Genomic DNA, 20,234 nt, shown 5'->3' on the forward strand with positions numbered 1-20,234 from the left:
TTACTACATTTCCACAGCAAAACAATTTGCTTCTTAAATCCTATAACATTTCATAGCTTACTATTCTAGTGTTCATACTGTCCTAGCATTGTACTGTTATCAGTTAAGATGCTAAATATTTCTCCTTTGACTGTGTGATCTGATTCTGATTATATTAAAGCAAACTTAAGTGATTAAACATATAATTATTAGACAATTGACATCATCAAGTGGCAAGGCTCACTTTTTCCTGGTGTCTGTTCATTTACAGTGCTCTTGTTAAAGTACAGGAAAAACCCTTTTGTGTTGTGACTTTAAATGATATCTTTATTAGAAATGCTGCACACACTTATTCCTTTCAGGAAGCAAAGGGGAAGAAAAGCAACACTATATGTTATGAATATGGCATTTTACACACTGGCTTAACCTTTAGCAGATGAAAAATACAAAGTCAAAAGGTGGTTATGTTGGAAAATATTCACTTGGATTGTTTTTTTTTTTCCTTTAAAGAAAAGCCAATAGCATATACTTATGAAATACATTAATTAGCCCTAATGATGTGTTTCAACACTGGTGTTATATTGGTTTATTCTCTTTTTTCAAAAGGACAGAAGAGTTCTACAAATGTTACATTTGTAGATGATGATATTCTGTTTTTCTCTAACATAAATTATATGTGATATCAGATGAAGATGTAATATTTACCATATGCTAATGATGTACCTTACATTTCTGTTGCACCTCTCAACCCAAAGAGCTAGATATGGAATTGTTCTGTTTGCTGTCCTTGAACTGTGTGCAGAACATCCACCAATGTCACTATATTAATGCATCCCTGAAACAGACACACCTTTGAGGACTGCACAGTGGGTCTCATTCACATTTACACTAAGGCCCCTTTACACAGCTCTGGCAGTGCAAAGAGGCCTCAAAGGGAGTACAAATTATATTTACATCCAATTTGGGGCCAACGGAGCCTTTGTATAAAGAGAGCCAGGCCCAGTATCCATCTGACATTGGAAACACTACATATGATTTTGTAAGAGGGATAAAACCAAACGTATACAAATAAAATTACAAAGAAGCACATGAAATACTCTCTTGCAATCTGACCAGTTAGCATCCCTACTCTTGTGAAAATTGTCAGAAGTAATTTAGGGCCTGTTTCAGCACCCATAGATGTCAATGGGAGTTTTCCCCTTGACTTCAACAGGCTTTGGACCAGGCTCTTACTGAATAAAAGTATTCAGGACTTTAGTTTTATGACTGAACCAAGAGATGGCATCTCCAGTAACACAGTGCTCCCCTAATGCCATGCTGAGGCATTGTTTCAGTATCGGCTCTGGGAGAAAGGCGCCACATACTGAATCACCAAGACTGCTTCCTGCACATTTTTAATTTTACAGGAATTAAGAAGGTAGTCATAGGATACTGAGGACAATGGGCTCACAAACTCAGTTGGTAGAGGGATGGCAATGGTAGATGTGGCTTTAAATATGGTTACAGCAAAACCATGTATTCCTTCCTCAGGAAAACAGACTATAGAAGTTGGGAATAAACAAAGTGTTATTGTGTCATGAGGACACACTTGATTTTTTTGCCACTGTGACCTATAAATGTGACCATGCTACTAGAATACATTAAGAACTGGCTAAATAATTTACAACTAAGACCCTGATTCTGCAAACTCTTATGCACATATTTAACTTCATACATGTAAGTAATTTGAGTTAAATCAGTTGTGTGTACATAAGTGTTTTATTTACTATTTATACAAATTACTAACCAAATTCTGCTTGTTTGAAGCAGTTGTGGGAAATCAGTTAAATTTGTAATTCAAGCTGTTTGACTGGATACGCAAGCTATGCTTCTGTTCCTTGACTGGATGACTGTAGATCTTAGAATCAGATTTGTGGTGCAAATTCTCATGATTATTTATCTGTAATGTGTTTTCCATGAATATTATCTTAATATGTGTGAATATTTGTTAAAAAATGCACAAAAGCAAGTTAATTTTTAGAAACATTTTATTTCTTTTTTGAGGTCCATCTCATCTTGGGCTGGATTCTTTACCAGAGTAGGAATTGTGTGCTAATTGCTGTCCCATCGGAGAAGCTGAATAAGGCTGGCACAAGAATTTAGCACTAGGAACAGATTAGTGGGCTATTCTGCTTCAATGTTTGTTAAAGACACACAGTCAAGGAGTTCAGGCACCAAACTGAAGTTTTACTGACAATAAAAAATGTTCACAAAAGCTGATCTGAATATAAAATTGGTTAAAACCTGAATCCAAATCTCTCCTGAATTTCACGAGAAAGTTCATTGGATATGAATCCCTGGATGTGAGTCCTCCTTTCTGGTTTTAGATATGGCAGGGATCCAAAAGTGGAAGGGGCCTATTCTGAGGTTCAGATGTGGTCAAGAGCTTCTGAGAACAGTCAATAAGATTCCAGCATTGAGGAATTCAAATCTTGATAGTCTACATCTAATCTAGATTTGAATGCTGCCCTTGACCCTCCAGCCATCCTAGATGCTATACAGACGTATAATTAAATACACCCCTTTCCCAAGATTTTATAATCTAAATAGATGGCACATGGAAACATTATTTTTGTCCCTGTAGCCCTTATCATACTCCTGCCCATAGTACTTGGACTTTGCCTAAACTACTATACAGTGTTTTTCTGTCTTTGTAATTAATCCTAATTTCCCTAGCCCTTCTTCATCCCTTTGCTTGTATCCTAATATTTATTTAATGCAATTTATCTTCAAACCCACTCCAACATTTTCTTAACAAAATCACCTTCTACCCATAATCTCTGTCATCCTTTGACCACCTGACTTCCCCTCTGCACACAACATCTAGCCATTCTGCAGTGTCATTTTCCACTGGGCAAGTGAGCAATTCACACAGTTTCAGTTGGAAGGAGACTCTCGCTATGAAAGCAGGCTACAGCTCCTAGGAGCCTGGCTTTGCCTTCAGTGATGGAGGCTGGAGCTCATGCCCCATGTGCTGCAGAAATATAGTTATGATTGTCTTTTTTTAAAGTTGAAAATAATGCTTTTTTAAAATTATTAAACATTTCCAGTTAGTGTTTGTCACTGAAACACTGAATGATTGTGAATCTCTACAATGGGAATAATAATATTAAACTCATAGAGATATTATGACTCTTAATTAATGCTTGCCAAGTGTTTTCATATTCTATAATTAAGGATACAGTATATGTACAACACTATTGCTGTTCTCCCTCGATGCATCAAACTCTTAAGAGTATTAAAGTTAAGTATGTGAGTTGTCCCTTTGACTTCAAATAGTATTACTGCATGTGTTTAAGTGCTTTGTTGGATCAGAGTTTAAATGTGTGCATAGCTCACATGAGTATCCATAGGAATCATGGAGTTCATGGAGGGAAAAACTAATTCTATAGTGATACAACTTCTTCCATCCATATTCATAATCCTTTTGTTTAAAGTAGAAAATATCCCAGTTGATTACAGTACGTATATTTTTCTAACAAACATTTCTAACATTTCGTTCATGTGTTATCTGAACAGTTCTGAATAGTCATCCTATTTTTCAGTCTGATCCTGCAAACACTTACTCACCTGAGTTGCCCCATTGAGGTAGCTGGGGCTGCTCCTGTCAGGAAAAGTTTGGAGTGTGAGGCTCTTAATGTCCTTGTGTCACACTTGTCTAACTATTTCTTCAGAGGAAGTCAAATTGTTCTTGTTCAACACAATCTGTTCATGCTGTTGCTTGGAGATAATACAGGCAAGGACTGTTAGAGTAATATAGGCCCTGATCCTGCAAAGAGATACATGCATGTAGATACCTCTGCTTGTGACTGTGGTGTAGCTACAATGGTTCAAGGGTGCAGTCCCCCCAGGGCTCATGAGGTTATGGGGGCCCAACCAGCAGGCTATTCTTAGGCAGACTAGGCAACTGCCTAGGGTGGCAGATTTTGGGACCTCCCCTGGCTCTCTGCCTGGGTGGCTGCCTTGGGAAAGATGTGGCTGCCGGGGGGCCTCTCAGGAGCAGTAAGCACCTTTCCTCAGGGGTTCCAAGGAGCAGCCAGTCTTCCGGGAAAGTTCTTCTGCTCCCTCGCCAGCTGCTCTCCAACTCTGGTGCAGGTGACAGCAAGGTTGTGGCTTATGGCTACTTCTAGTGGGACTATAAGTGCTGCTGGGGCTTTGGTCCCCATGGGCCTGCTGCTCACACAGCCTCCTGCCCCGGTCACTTCTCTGGGTTTCCACAGCAGGAGCTCATCCGGAAAGGTGCTGAGGGCAGACCTGCGGGGACCTTGGAGGTTGCTGAGGACCACGTGGGGGATGCAGGCTGGGATGGGCTGGAAGTGCAGAGTGCTGGGGGCCAGGTGGGGTGTGTGGGCTAGAAGAGCCCCACTGAAGACAATGGGGTGCTATGCCAGGGCAGGGTCGATTTGTTGATCCAGAGGCTCAGGACTTTGAAATTCAAATTAATTAAATGTTTACTTGAAGACAGAGTGAATAGCATAGAAGCAGAAAGAGAAATCAGGTTAAGCAAATACCTTTTGTCATGGACATTGTTGTTCCTAGGACTAATGTAAACAATATATTACATATTTTTGTTACAAAAATGCAAATGTAATAAATGAGTTCTATTTTCAAACATTCTGTCTTCCCAACAATTGCTCAACAATAGAACATTTGGTACTAAAAATGTCCTGTTACAGATATATTTCAAAAAATGTTTTCTGTACAAATAATTTTAACATCTAATGTTTTAAAAGAGATATTTCCTATATTTAATTTTGAAAAATTAAATGTATTGGCTTAAAAACATCTAGTGGAAATAATTAATTTTGATTTCTTTAGTTAATCACTAAGTATAGGGATCTCATGTCTTGGTATGTTTCTTATATAGCAAATGACTGTACAATTGTTGCTTTTTTACATTTTTCTTTCATTGTTTATCATTGTCCATGAATTAAAAAAATCAACAACAACAGATGAGAAAGGGATATTATAGTGTGTAGATATGTGTGTGTACATGTGTGAAATATAAATACATAACTACGTCTATCCGTGCCTAGATACTATGGTGACTGATGCATTAAAATGCCTAATAAAATAAGTTGTTGATCCTGCAAACCCTTACTTGCGTGAGTAGACCATACACATACAAGTAGTTCTGTAAAGAAAGGCTTAATAAATGTATAGATTATAAGGCCAGAAGGGACTATATGATCATCTAATCTGAATTTCTGCATAACACAGGCTATAGGAAGCTCCCCCAGTACTTTCTGTACCAAGCCATAACTTCTGTTTGTACAATAGGGCCCCATAATATAATGAATGTGAATAAACCTTTTTAGGAATGGGGGAAAGAGATGTTGCCTACATCCAAGATTGGAATCCCTGGGGGAAAATAGTCTCTTTTGGGATAAGTCTGCACCTGCCTGCTGCTACTCCTGCCATGATGGATAGATAAAGAAAAAACTGACTCAGCAATGATACTTAAAATCTGTCTCCCTTCCCCCCTTCTTTTCCCTCCTAGTTAGACTTAGTAGACAGATACTTAGATTAAACCCCACTGTCTAGTTATAAACAATAATGCTGATTAAATGGATCATTTTGCAAAGGGAGGTGTAGGTGGATTGCCCATTCTTCATTCAAATGTTCAAGCTTAGAGAAATAGCTTCCAGCTCTAAATATATTGAATCACCATTAACCCACTGGAAAAGGTAGGAACACAGATACACACTTCCAATTAGATGAACACAGTTGTTTGTCTGATAATACGCACAATTAAATGCACTGTTTATTTAGATTTTTCAAAAGTGATCTTAACAAAATTCTACATGACAAGCTCTTGATTAAACTAACAACTACAGTAACTCAAGATACCTTTATTAGAATATCTATCCAGATCTAGTATGGTCCCATTACAGAAAGGAAAGAGGCAAACAGAACTCACAGGAAAAGTGTTAGTACTTCCCCACAGACTGATAGAAGTCATATCCCACAAGAATCAGTAATTGAATCCTGTTCTTTCTACTGTAGAAAAATGATCTTGACACAAGAATAAAGCAAAAACTTTCAAGAGCAGAATAAAATGCAAATATAATTTAAGTGTATTCCGATTTGCTATGTGAAGTACTGAGAAATAAGCACTTTAAAAACCAGATAAGACATCTAAATCTTGATCATCTCATATACTTTCGCTCTCTATACATCTGAATTAGTGTTTGTTTCTGATCTCTACGATATATAACTATTATAGTATTTTTAGAAAGAGAAATGAAACTGAAGCGCTTTTGTTTTTTTATTTTTTCAAAAGACTGAAAGTCATGAGGCTTCGTTGTAAAACTCTCCAGATTTATAGTAGCCTTAACGGGGATTAATAGATTTTAAGGCCAGAAAGAACCATTATGATCATCTAATCGGACCTCCTGCACACAAATTTCATCACGAGATTCCTGCATTGAGTCCAATAACTGGTTCTTGAACTAGAGCATATCATTCAGAAACATTTGTCTCTGGACACAGCCTACCCATGACGTCAGTATGGTGGTGGCTGCGTGCCTGTCGGTCGCTGCCCCCTCACTGTGCTGCGTGTGTGGTGGAGTGAGAGGCTCTCCGACTCATTGGCACATTTATCCTTTAACTACACAGCAGAGCAAGATGGCAACAGCCAGCAGAAATGGGGCAGACAACTGTTGCCAGTCTCACCCTGTGGCTGGAAGAGGTGATCAGAGATGACCCAACCCGGACCCAAGAGGGCTGGGTTGTTTTCAGACCCAGTCCAAACTTGACACTTGCAGTCAGGTCCCATTGTGTTCAGGTCAGGTTGCAAGGCTCTAATCCTGCCAGCCTCAGTTTAGGATGAGCTCTTTCCAACTGGGTGATAGCATGTAATAAAGTTTGTGTGTATGAGTGAATGATGTTGCCTTCTAGTGTCTGGGAAAGAACCTACTGCTACAAGCCATTGAAAAAAGTTCATAGCTCATGCGGTAGAGGCCTGTGCAGGTTCTAGTGCCAACTCTGCATGCGTGTAATTTCCACAGCAATGTGTCTGTTTGTATTTGCTGAACATAAATTTGTTAAAAGAACTTATTAAAGAAGCAGCAGTCCCTAAAACAAACACTACTACTAAGACAATGAGCCACAACACTGTGGGAAGAAAGTAGCATGTAAATCTGCCCCTTGATCTGAAATGAATTCACATCAAGGTTTTAAATAGACAAGTGAATGAGCAAATTCTGCCTGAGTGAAAGTCGTGAAATATTGTGTGGGAAAAGAAGAGAAATTTCACTAGCTTTTCATAGATTCATAGATACCAAGGCCAAAAGGGACCATTGTGATCATCTAGGCTTACCTTCTGTATAATAGGGCCGTACAATCCTCTCCCCCTCTCCACCACAAATTCCTAGAGCATATATTTTAGAAAAACATGATTTAAAAATTGCCAGTGATCCATCCCAATCCTTGATAAATTGTTCCAATGGTTAATTACCCTCACTAATAAAAATTTACACCTTATTTCCACCTTCATTAGGTGATATTTTTGCAGAGCCTTCTGATCCCAGCTCTATAGACCTGCCTTGGAGACATTCAGGTATTTCATGTTAATGATGAGCTTTTAATATTTCTTTAGATATTTAGTATTTACTATTAAAACCGTAGCCCAGGACTGAGTTGTATTTCCTTTCATAGCTCTTTTTTGTTTAGGTGAACAGATATCAGGATGCTGGCATATTTTTAATTGGTACCAAGAGGAAGCATTTACATGACCTTTACTTGTTCACCATACCAAAACAAAGCACTTACACTTGATAGGTTGGTGATACTGATTGCCATTTGCTTTCTTTAAACCATGCTGTTAATTACTTAACTTTACACAAATATTTATTAGCATGTGAAAAAATACCTAGAATTAAACTAACTCCCAAGCTAACTATTCAAAGTGAATGCCTCAGATCTTAATTGTAAACTCAGCATTAGGGTTTAGCACACAGTGTGTGATAATTTTACTCTGACTGGAAGCTGTAAATTTTCCTTTCAGCACCATTTGGTCTGGTTGAGTTCAGTTACATTGCAGAAGAAAATAGTTTACTTATTGGTTCCACTGTATATTAACTAACTAAACAGATGGAAAACTGGATAGCAGATGGCCTTTGTGGAATGGTGGAACTTCATGGACTTGATGCAGGAGTTGCAACGAGCTGTACTGACATGACGGAAATCTTATTAGCCTTAGTCTACACTGGGGTGGGATCAATCTAAGTTACGCAACTTCAGCTACATGAATAACTGAAGTCAACGTACTTAGACCTGCTCACCATGGCGTATTCAGTGCAGTGAGTCGACTGCTGCTCTTCTCCCATCGACTCTACCTGCGCCTCTTGCAGCGGTGGAGTACAGAAGTCGATGGGAGAGCACTCAGGGGCGATAAATCGACCCCTGGTGGATCGATTGCTGCTCGCCGATCCGGCGGGTAGTGTAGACATACAGTTTGGGACCAATCTATTAATTCGAAATGGTCTGAAAGTGTGTGCATTGTCATCTACTAACTAGACAGCATCAGACCTGCTCATTCATGTCTTTGCAACTGTTTGTCTAACGGCTGGCCCACAGCAAATATAAGCCCTGGTGTTATTACAGCTAATGGAAATTTCCCTTTCATTCAAGCAATGGAAATCTGTACTTTTGGAGCAGAAAAGCCTTGGTTCAATTCCTTTTGCAGCTGTGATGTTCTGCAGCCTCTGATTGCAGGTAGCTGACAACTGTAAGTTTGCAGCTACAGTATGTTGTATAGCTTCAGATAGTGCGGTCTGTGGCTGCCATGGATGTGTTACAGACTCTAATTTCCTTTTGGTAATGAAGACTAAAGGCCAGGTTCTGATCTCAGTTATTGCAGTGTAATTCCAGAGTGACTCTGCAGAAATCAACGGAGTTGGATACCAGTGTATTTGAGATCACTATGTATTCATAGGGCTAGATTCTGAAGATCAGTCAAGACTCTAGTTGTCTCTTTGTCTCTTTCTAGTTGATCTTTGAGGAGTCTTTGTAGGAAGTTCTTGATGCCAGGATTAGGAGAATGAGTAGCAATAAAAAAACTATGCAAAGAAGGGAAGAAGATATTTTGTGAAGAGAGATAAGAAACAAGAGATTAGCTCAATATAATGTGTTCATTTTCTACCTTATCTATAATGGGGAGAACCCCCTTAATCCTTTTCTTCTATTTAAAAGCCTCTAGCCCACAGTTGTCATTGGTTGTGTGTGTGCAACTTCACTGAAGTCATTGAGTCTGTCTGGGTGCATGTGAATAGGTTCCATTCTGGACTTGTATTTTTTCCCTCGTAGAACTTCTGCACAGCAGGATGGATGTACAAATGCCTACAATTTGTATACCACTTCTGGTATTTGGCTATGAGATGAAGATGGCCCCATCTTTTTTGTTGTTGTTCTTTTTTGATGAGGTTTTTTGTTTTGTTTTTTAGATAATGCACACTTTACGTGAGTACTTGGCCACAAATAAAGCCAGCTTCTGCCACTGAGTAGCGCACAAGAATAGTTTGTACTTGTAGGAAAGAATATTTGGCTGTAATGAAAACATGTTAGTTTCAAGTCCCAGTTCTACCATTCCTTTAGTAAGCAGTTAACATTTAGAAAGGAAAGGCAAGTGCCATGGTACCCAGGCAGGAATAGCTGGAGCTTGTACTGGTTACTTTTAGTGCTGTGTAAATGATAGAGGGATTCAGAATAGGCTTTGGGTACACCAGAAAATGTGTAATCGGTCTTTCAGGAGTTTATCAGTCTTCATAATCAGTATGTACACTCTACAGTGACAAAGTTGCTTAGTGTAAACCTTGTTGCTCTCTCCCCCTCTGCACATGAATTGCTTGGAAATACTCCTGAAAGTTCTTAGATCTTTTTTGGGAAGTGAGTATTTTGAGGTGTGTACATGTAATAACAAACAGTTCCACAGTGAACCAGTGTTCCATTTACATGAGTGTTAAATGATCAGTATTTCATGGAACTGTGAATGTTTCCCAAAAGTTTCTTAACTCTTTGCAAAGCTGGCTGTTTTTAAGGGTTTTGAATGCAGTGAACACCAGTTCCAGGTTCCAAGTTGGTTTTCCAGTAGTGGAAAAGCATGGACTCTTGCTTGGAGTGACTACATTTTACCTCTCTGTTGCTAGGATGGATCCCTTACAGTTCCTTGACATATGCTCCTTTTTTCTTTGATGCCACCTCATAAAATATATCCCAAGAAATCCCAATTTCTCAGTGAGATTTCCAAGTCAAATGTTGCTCTTTTGTTCTGATTCCAAGTGCTTTTGAGCAGCAGCAGACTACAGCACTAGGTCATTGTGTCTTTTTATTTACATTTGGTTGAAACAGTAATTGCAAAGGAAAAAGGTGAGTCAGACATTAGTTGAATAAACTGTAAGCCCAACTTTACTCTGAAAGCTTTTGGGGGTTTGTGTACATGAATTCAAATCTTGGGTGAGCAACTAACTCTTTGTAGGCCCATTTCTAGGGACATTTAATAAGCCAAATATAACAGAATTGTGCAAAAAGATCAATAATGATTATTGGGTGTCCTAAATATACAGCTAAGGGTAGCATAAAATCCCTCCTGTAAAGGGTCAAGAAGCTCAGATAACCTGATTGGCACCTGACCAGAAGGACCAATGGGGAAAGAAGTTACTTTCAAATCTGGGGAGGAGGGGGAAAAGGCTTTGTTTTATGCTGTGTGGGTGTTCTCTCCGGAGACAAAGGGAGAGACCAAGCAAGTTATCCCACTCCCACTGAAATGATATATCTAATATTACAGTAAGTAATAGCAAGGAAATGCATTAGAGTATCTTTTGTTTTAACTTGTGAATTTTCCCTGTGCTAAGAGAAAGATTTATTCCTGTTTTGTGTGTGTGTGTGTGTGTGTGTGTGTAACTTTAAAGTTTTGCCCAGAGGGGAAATCCTCTGTGTTTTGAATCTTTTGTTACCCTGTAAAGTTATCTTCCATCCTGATGTAACAGAGGTGATTCTTTTATCTTTAAATAAATTCTTCTTTTAAGAACCTGATTGATTTTTCATTGTTCTTAAGGTCCAAGGGTTTGGGTCTGTGTTCACCTGTACCAGTTGGTGAGGATTTTATTCTCAAGCCTTCCCAAGGAAACGGGGTGTAGGGTTTGGGGGAATATTCTGGGGGAATAGGACTCCAAGTGGTCCTTTCCCTGATTCTTTGTCTAAATCACTTGGTGGTGGCAGCATACTGTCGAAGGACAAGGTGGAATTTGTGCCTTGGAAAAGGTTTTAACCTAAGCTGGTAAAAATAAGCTTAGAAGATCTTTCATGTGGGTCCCCACATCTGTACCCCAGAGTTCAGAATGGGGAAGGAACCCTGACATTGGACTTTAAAGGGCTTGTTACAGATATATAAGACAAAGTCCATGCTGCAAGGCGCTTACAGTGTTAAGACCTGATTTTGCAAACACTTATTATCAAGCTTAGTGTCATGGTACTAAGCACTATACTCCATAGTAAGTGTCTGCAAAACTGGGCTCTAAGATTTGCTAATGTTTGTCCCAAAACTTCCTCTTTTACTTTTTTTTTTTAAATAATACTTGCTCTTGCATGATAGCTGAAAAAAGGAACTTGGTGATATTAGCTAAAGAGGGCCCAATCTTGTAAATTCTTATTCACATTGAAGAATTGAAATCATGTGTCCACACATGTGAGAAAGGTCTGTTTGCATAAGTACGAGTTTGTAGGATGGAGGATGCACTGACTTGCCCGGAGAGGATGGTAGAAGAATGAAGCTGTTTGGTCCATTGATGATTTTGCCAGAGAGGATGTAAGGAAACCAGTCTGTGGAGATGGTTAGATAGATTTTTTGTCAAATTGTTTGTGTATGTTGTGTATTTTTGTCTTTTCTTATTTGACAATCTCTATTGATCCTACATAAGGGCCTGAACTTGTAAAGGGCTGATGTTTGCATGAAGATCTTAAAAACAGGAAATGCACAACAGAACAAAATTATTAAATGATGGGAAAGCAGAATTAGTTACACCGTCAAGGGAGTGAAACTCTGAATGCTCTCCTCAGAATCGTGGGCTGTCTGACATAAAAAATGACTGTTGGCGGCTTTGGTGAATGGTCTGATCTTAGTTATGTTCCTCAGGGTTGCAATGACCTAAACAAGGGTGGAGTAAAATGGAAAAGAGCCATTCTTATTCCCAAACAATTCTGTTTGCAATAGCTTGTTTGTGTGGGTGTAAACTACAGGCACAGGCACATTTATTTCACATGAGGTAAGACGGGAAGCTGGTCTGCTCCCATACTAAGACTGTTCTAGTTTTTCTATTCCATGTAGAGCTCCTTGACCTCTCTTCATGCACCTGACACTGCACCTTTCCTTATCTATCTAGTGAATAAAGAAATACATGGCTTGTGCTGCTGAGGTCTGTTGGACTTACACACTGGATGCGTACCAGCCTTTGAAACTAGCCATTGCGGCTTGTTTATGGAGGCAGAAATAAAAGTTGTGTTTTTGTCAAATTGAGCTGCAATGTGATGTAACTAAGGATATAAATCATTCATTCTCGGGACAAAACAAACTCATCAACAGCATGTGTAGGATTGGGGCCCAGTTGCTTCTTCAACTGTGGGCTAACAACAAGTATGAGACATTTCAGCGCACAGGATCATTTGTTTTAGAAAGCTGTATGTGGCTGAAAACAGGAGGTGTTTGATGAGAATCAGAGGGGGAAGCAGACAGGGACTAAAGAGGATCAGCAGGAAAGGAAAATAGAGTTGTTATTTAGACATGTTTAGAAACGGACTTTTGTAGTACCCCAAAGTGAATGGAATTAATAAAGAAATCACATTAAAACTCAGCTGGAGAAGTATGAAAAACAAAAAGGCCAATGTCATCAGCACTCTGCTTTGGCAAGTAAAACTACACACAATTTTTGTTACAAAACTTGAAACTGATCAAAACTTTAGTAATTTGGCTGAGTTTAAGTGGAAAAATGGGAGGTTGCCCATAAAAGGCGGGTACCCTGTATGGCATGTCTTAGGTGAAAGGAAAATGCTTGGGGTTCAATTGTAGGGAAAAGGAGGGTAAGTGTGATGTGGTGTCCACCCCCCACAGGACTGCAAGAGGTTAAGATGGCCGGGTGGGGCTTTTAACTTCAGAGGCTGCACCTTGAGAAAGAGCCAGGGAGCAGGGATTGATTGCAAGCAGGCTCGGCCGGGAAGGAAGAAGTGGGGCCTATAAAGCCAGGAAGCTGGCCACAGACTGGGGCAGCCATCACTTCCTGGGAAGAGAGTTTGGAGCTGGTACACCCAGAGAAAGTGGGGAAAGGACCAAGAGTTGTAGGAAGCAGTCCAGGAAAGGAGCAGTGAGGGCTGGGAATGTAAAGCCCAGAACCACTGGATTGAGGGTCTCTGGACTGGAACCCGGAGTAATGGGCAGGCCTAGGTTTCCCTACTGGCCACTGGGGAAGTGGCACCATTATGGCAGTACTGAAGAAGACTGGCTAGGACTACTGAAGAAAGACTCTAGAACCCTGGAAGGGGGAAACACACATAGTGACCTCGCCTGAGGGCCAAGTCACAAAGACGACGCTGCATATCTTGGAGCAAGAGAGGGGCTGCAGAGCAGATACAGAGATGGAGTGAAGGTGTGCAACCGTCAGAGGGGAAGTTGACCTCTTGAGTTAATCCCTTGAGTGACCAGGAGGAGGCACCAGATGAGCAGTGAGTGGAGCATCCCATCACAGTGAGGTGATATCTTTTATTGGCTGTAGTGCTTCAGTGTAGATAGTCCACCTCCCCAAGAGGCGGTAGCTATTCTTCCATTGACCCATTGACCTAGTGCTGTCTATACTGAGAGGTAGGTCGGCTTAACTATACTGCCCAGAAGTTTGGATTTTTCACTCCTGTGAGCGATGTAGTTAAGCTGACTTACCTTTCTAGTGTAGACCAGGCCTGAGAGAGACAAGCTTTCAAACTTACATGGAGCTCTTCTTCAGGTCTGAGAAATGTACTCAGTGGGCAGGTCTACACTACAAATTTACAGCAGCGCAGCTGCACCAATGCAACTACACTGCTGTAGTGCTTCTGGTAAAAGCATTTTGAACTAACAAGAGAGAGTTCTCTCATTGGCTTAATAACTCCACCTCCATGAGAGGCACTAGCTACGTCAGTGGGAGAAGCTCTCTTGCTGACATAGGACTGTCTATGCATTATTCACACCCCTAAACCCTGTTCTACTCTACAGAGTTAGGTTGACATAAGTCAACTTACATCAACCTAACTCTGTAAGTGTCTACACTAAAATGTAGCTCCCACCAATGTAACTTGCTCACTACACTGACTTACTCCACCCCTGTGAGAGGCATAATACTTAAGTTGATGTGTGTAATTACTCCAGGCTCGGAGTGGCGATAGCTATCTTGGCCGGAGAAGCTCTCCTGCTGACATAGCACCGCCCACATTGGCACTTAAGTTGGCATAAGTTATATTGCTCAGGGGGGTGGCTAGTTCACATCCCAGAGTGACATAATTTATGTTGATTTAAGCTGTAGGGTACCCATAAACTTAGGTCAACTTAATTTTGTAGTGTAGAAGTACCCTGAGCAACTTAGATATACTTAAGTAATTTTGTAGTGTAGACCAGGGCAGATTGTCACAGCTAAATACAAGGAAGAGGTGGGTGGAGCAGATTGTTTAACATAAGTAGCTATCACATATTTCAAGGGACTGTTCAATGTGAAATGACCTGCTAACACCTCTCCAGCCGTAGTGGAGAAAAGAAAAAAACAAAACCAACAAACAAAAAAGGCGCGTGTGTTGGGGGGCTTAAGTGGGTTATAGCTTGTTGGAATAAGCCATAAACCCTGTGTCTCTATTGGGGTTCAGCTGTTGCATTTAGCCTCAGTCCTAGGTTAGTGCTGGTACAGAGCCACTTTGCTTCCCTGTTTTATGGAGCTCCTTGGATGCACTGAGGAGCCAGTAATTTGCCATATTCCTTCAACAGTGCATCATAGTTTCCCCTACCTCCATATCCTGCCAGTCATGGAGGGTACTGCAGCCACGATACCAGAGCTTTCAGCAGTGTGATCCCATGATGTGGGGGGAAGGAGAGAAGAAACTTGGTAGCTGCCTCTATGGTCCACTGAAGCTCCTCACTCCTTGATTGCCCTACTGTTCAGCCATCCAAAGAGGGAGCACAATCTATTTCCTAATAAATTATAGATCCAAATCAGTAACAAAATATAACTATAAACTACTGGCTGAATTTTGGTCTCTGTTACACTGGTGTAAATACTGCATTGCATATTTCCATTGTGTTTGTTTCACTATGGCGGGCTTAAATTTCAGAGTCCAGCAAGTAGCATGGGTGTAGCTAAGGACAGGATTTAACCCAGTATTTGTTGTTTCAGAGAAATGGTGATTTACATTTGTTTCAAAAATGATATTTGCATGTTAGTGAAATGATCTGTAACCAATATAGAAACCACACAACAAAGACAAATTACTTTTTCAGGCTAACAATGCATCACTGGTGATGCATCATGGTCATTTATACCTGTACAGTAGTATCATTCCAAACATAACAGCACAAACTCGTGCGCTACATATAGAATTTGTAAAAGTTTATTTTTCAGTGGTTTCTGATTGTCCCCTTTTTGCATTCTTCTGCAGTGTAAATATTCAGTTCACATCCAATGTTATTAATTAGAATGTACTTTCTATACTAGGAACTAGCTAATAGTTAATTAGACACCTTTAAGGTTAAAACGATTGTGGATGGAATTTATATTTCAGATCTTAAAAAAATGCTTGCTAAAATTCAGGTATGATTTTTAGCAAATAATGCTTGTGTTGTCAAGCCACATTTTCTGGCAAGATTGAAGGGAGCATTTTGAATACTTCCCAATCTGTACCTTCCCTCTTGTTACTGCTTAATTTCCCAGAGTGAAGCTGCCAAATAATAGTACAAAGTTCAGAAGAGGGATGCAGAGACCAACACTAAATCCTCAGCTGGTGTAACTTCAGTGGCATTGCACCAATTTACACCAGTGAGGATCTGGCTCCACAAAGCATTTTTGATTGTAAATTTAAATATTTACAGGGAAGTCCCTGTTATAATGCACTACCAAAAAGAAATCAGTTTAAAGACTTGTGTGTGTGCCCTCTTGCCAAGTATGTCTGAGAAGTCGACAGTGAGACTTCCAAAAATCTGTCACATGTACAAAGGAAATTATGTTTTCATGGAGACAACTTCATAAATATTACAGGCTCCTTATATTAATTCTGCCTGGCTGTCTCTTGGTTTAAAGAACCTGGAGGCCAGATGCTGGTAGGAAGATAGGCTTCCTGGCAATAATCCACCTCTCTGAAAAAGAAAAATACTCCGCAAAGAATGAAGAGCTGGTTTTTACAAAGTTTGGAATAATTTTATCAATTTACAATCAAAGCATGACCAGTGATAACTATCACATACATCTATGATTGTACATGAAATAGGTTAGAGTAGGCAGCTGCAATATTCTTATTCTGAACACTAACTGAAAAAAATAACGTCGCAGATTGAAGGAGAAACACGTGAGGAAGGTGGGCTTGGCTAGAGATTACCTGGCTGACTGATGTGAAGGCTCATAAAGGATCCCATTTAGCAACTTGTCTGCACTTTTGAGTTATTTAGAATGAAGATCTATCATTTTATCAGCGTGTGTCATTATTATAAGGACGAGCGGCCATTGCAGGGCTGGTACTTGCTATGAGGTGATGGATTAGTGCTGTAATTGCCAGATGTGAATAGGCCTCTCCTTTTTGTTTCTGGTCATTACATTTTTTGTGATTACTACCATAGGCCATCAGAAAATAGTGTGCTTAACTATGAAACATGAAGTTGACCATAAATAGCTTAAGATCAAATTCAGATTTTGACAAATTACTTCTCAACTTATATACACTCTTCTCTACAAAATGAATGGATTCTGGGCATCAGCTTTGGACAAATGGTCTCACTGTTTTGAGATAACATCTCTTATTTGCCTAGGAGTGTTCAGTTTTGCTGCTCATTATCCCAGTGATGACTAGTCAAACTCAAGCATCTTCTTTTGTGTTTGAATGTTGACAGATCTGAGATATTATATGGGGACGGTGTTTTGTAATGGGCTATTCAAAAATGAGGACAGGATTCAAAGGGGTATTGGCTTTCCCATGAGCCTGTTCAAGATGAAAATCTAGCATATCTATTGACTAATCACGTTATTCTGTGCCTTCAACACTTGTATGGGAAAATAATTGAGCACCTCTAAAATTTTGTAGTTATCATACATTGATTTGAAATATTAGGCCGTGAGCTTTATTTTTATTGCTACTGCCCATCCGTGATAGGTGGACAGTATCACAGCACTTGGAATAAACCTAACAATTTTAAATACCAAAGTACGTCTTAACAATCCTCTTGGAAATTTATCATCATGTGTTATATTTCTGTGAACTGGCATGTGTTCTTTTCTCCTCTCTGCATACTCGTATTTGTAGAATGAAGAATAGTCAGTGGAGAAACTTAATTCAGTGTTTGATGCATCATTTCTTTCCAATGTGAATAAATGGTGAGACTATAATTCATTGTTATAGTTCCCCCCTCCCATTCCTATGCTGTACCTACAAAGTTTAGTAACTATTCTCTTTTTACGAACCAATGTTGGGAGGCAAAGATCCCAAGGAAGCTTTTGAAATGAATGGAAGATCACATTTTTTAAAGTCTTCCAGTCTATCCAAGCCACCTGACACTTGATCAGCCAATCTGATGATGAATAAATTGCCTTTGAGGTCTATTGCTTCCACATTAATAGTTCCAACACTTGGGAAGAAAATAGGTGGAAATATAGTTTACCACAGTCTAACCACTTGCCAGTTCAAAATATTTAATTTCCTTCTGAAATGAAGATGGAAAGTTTCTTTACAAGACAAAGTGGAAATTTAACTACACTGTTGGCTTATCCATATCCTCTCAAGCACTGCCATGCATTTATGGTAGTCTGCTTACTGTCATTTCAACCCTCCTCTTCTGCTTCATTTAACTTTTAATTAAATCTTCTCAAAGCATCCAAATGTACATGCCATCATGTGTATCTTTGGATTAAAAAAGTAAAGATGAGTGTAATAAATAGGTACTTATTGGTGCCTTTTGATATCTATTTTAAATTTGTGAAGATATCAGTTTATTATTTATATATTTATTTGAATTATGGTATCATCGTGGGGAGAAGTTTGCAAATGTCTGGAACTGGTTGTCAAGTTGGGCAGTTCCTGTACTTCTCTTTCAAGCCTTGAGAGTTGTTTGAACTCTAAATTCTTCATGAGAGATGAGACTCTTAAGAATGTGGTTTGACCTGATTACCGTGTATATATGTATTGTACCTGAATACTAGGGAAGACTGTAGGTAAGCTGTATCCAAGCTGTTAGTGGTGAATCTGTAAACTAGCTATGTATTTGCTATTTATCTTATTTGCTCCCCATTCATCCCAAGTTTCACATTATTTTGCTTACCTTTGGGTATAATATCCCCAGAAAATTAACCTTTTTCCTACCAACTGCTATTCTTGTGGGAAAACACCCGACCACCTACCCTGAGTTTCAAATTACAGTGAAATTAATACAGCAACTTTTACTTACTAGCTTGTTTGTGAATCAACATAATCAATAATGTCTGTACAGCTCTGGGAATAAGAGCTGTAAGATGTATTTGTTCTTCAGAGGGAGCAGAAGAAAAGGCTAATGGATTTAAAAAATTTAAACTATGGATATTAAGGGTCAGACATTCAGCGTAGCTTTAACCAGGTCTCCATATTTTTCGGTGTAAATAACTTGCACCCCAAAATTAGGCTGCTCAGATGTCTAGATCACTGAATGCATTCTGTTCCTTTTAAAGATCCTAGGGTAATTCAACATTTTTGCTGTATAATGTAGAATCACGTAACTTATGAATCCATAGTTCTAAAACAAAGTAGTTCTATTTTTAAAGTCAGAATTGGCTAGAAGCAGTTCAGTCTCTATGTAGCTATTTATGTAAAATGTTTCTAGCAATAACAACAATTAAATTTAGCTTCTTTAGGAAAGGTAGAGGTAGTCTCTGAAGCACTGAAATTTAATCTCTATCCTTTTCCTGCTGCTTTGAGCTCTTTATTCTGTTACATCATCTCTCCCTTTATGCAACTTGTGTGTTATAGGGACTGGGAATGGGTCCTGGATCACTTACTGCCCTCAGTCTCCATGTTCTGTTTTCTCTGATGTCAATATGTAGTTATATATGTATATATTGCTCACACAAACCTTCTAAAAACCACACTACACTAAAATCACCCGGATATTGTTGCAGAAATATTTACAAAGGACACAGTGTGAAAATATGGCTCCACCAAAGTCAATAGCAAAACTCCCCTTGACTACAGAGGGGCCAGGACTTCACCGATGGTCTATGGAATACTCTGTATTTCAGTGGAGGACCATTTAAAAAGTGAGAGGAAAGTTGGAATAGGTAAGACTTTGGGCCAATTTCTGCCCTGTTATGATCATGCACAGTGCTCTTGAAGCCAGTGCAGTTTGCTTGCTTATGCCAGGTCTGGAGTTGACCCTCCAGCAACCTTTGGTTTGGGTTGCTACTGCCCTTTGGAAACACGGATTAGTTGTGATATTAGTTATATTAGACATTTTTGCTTTTTGCTTAATTTTTTTCCCAACTATTAGATCTTGTTTTACATATTTACTTGCAATTATATTAAATGTAGAGGGCTAAATCCAGCACTGACTCACACCCCATGCAAACTTGGGTTAATTAGTGGAGTGGCACCTCTTAACCCAAGTCTGCATGGGGTGTAAGTCAGTGCTGGATTTGGCCTTGGGTGTACTATTGCCAACTATTTGAAGGAAAACTGGAGAGACCAGGGCAGGTAGCAAATAGTTCTCCTCCACAGCATCTCTGTTCTATTAAAAACAATTGCTAGGGTGGAAAAATATAGGTACTCATAGTTAGTCCCATAAACACATTCCCTTTTCAATCTATATTCATTGCAAAAGCTGCTGTGAGCAGCAAACATTAAGCAATTTTAAATTTTCCTACCATCCACCATAGTGTGTAGGGCCCCAGATGCAGCAAAACTGGTGTCAATGCTGTGCAAAGTTAAGCAAAGAATGTGACGAGTCTGTGTGGGTGGAATTTGGGAGCAACTTGGAAGTAGGA

This window comes from Gopherus flavomarginatus, chromosome 10, assembly GCF_025201925.1.
Source record: "Gopherus flavomarginatus isolate rGopFla2 chromosome 10, rGopFla2.mat.asm, whole genome shotgun sequence".
Taxonomy (NCBI): domain Eukaryota; kingdom Metazoa; phylum Chordata; order Testudines; family Testudinidae; genus Gopherus; species Gopherus flavomarginatus.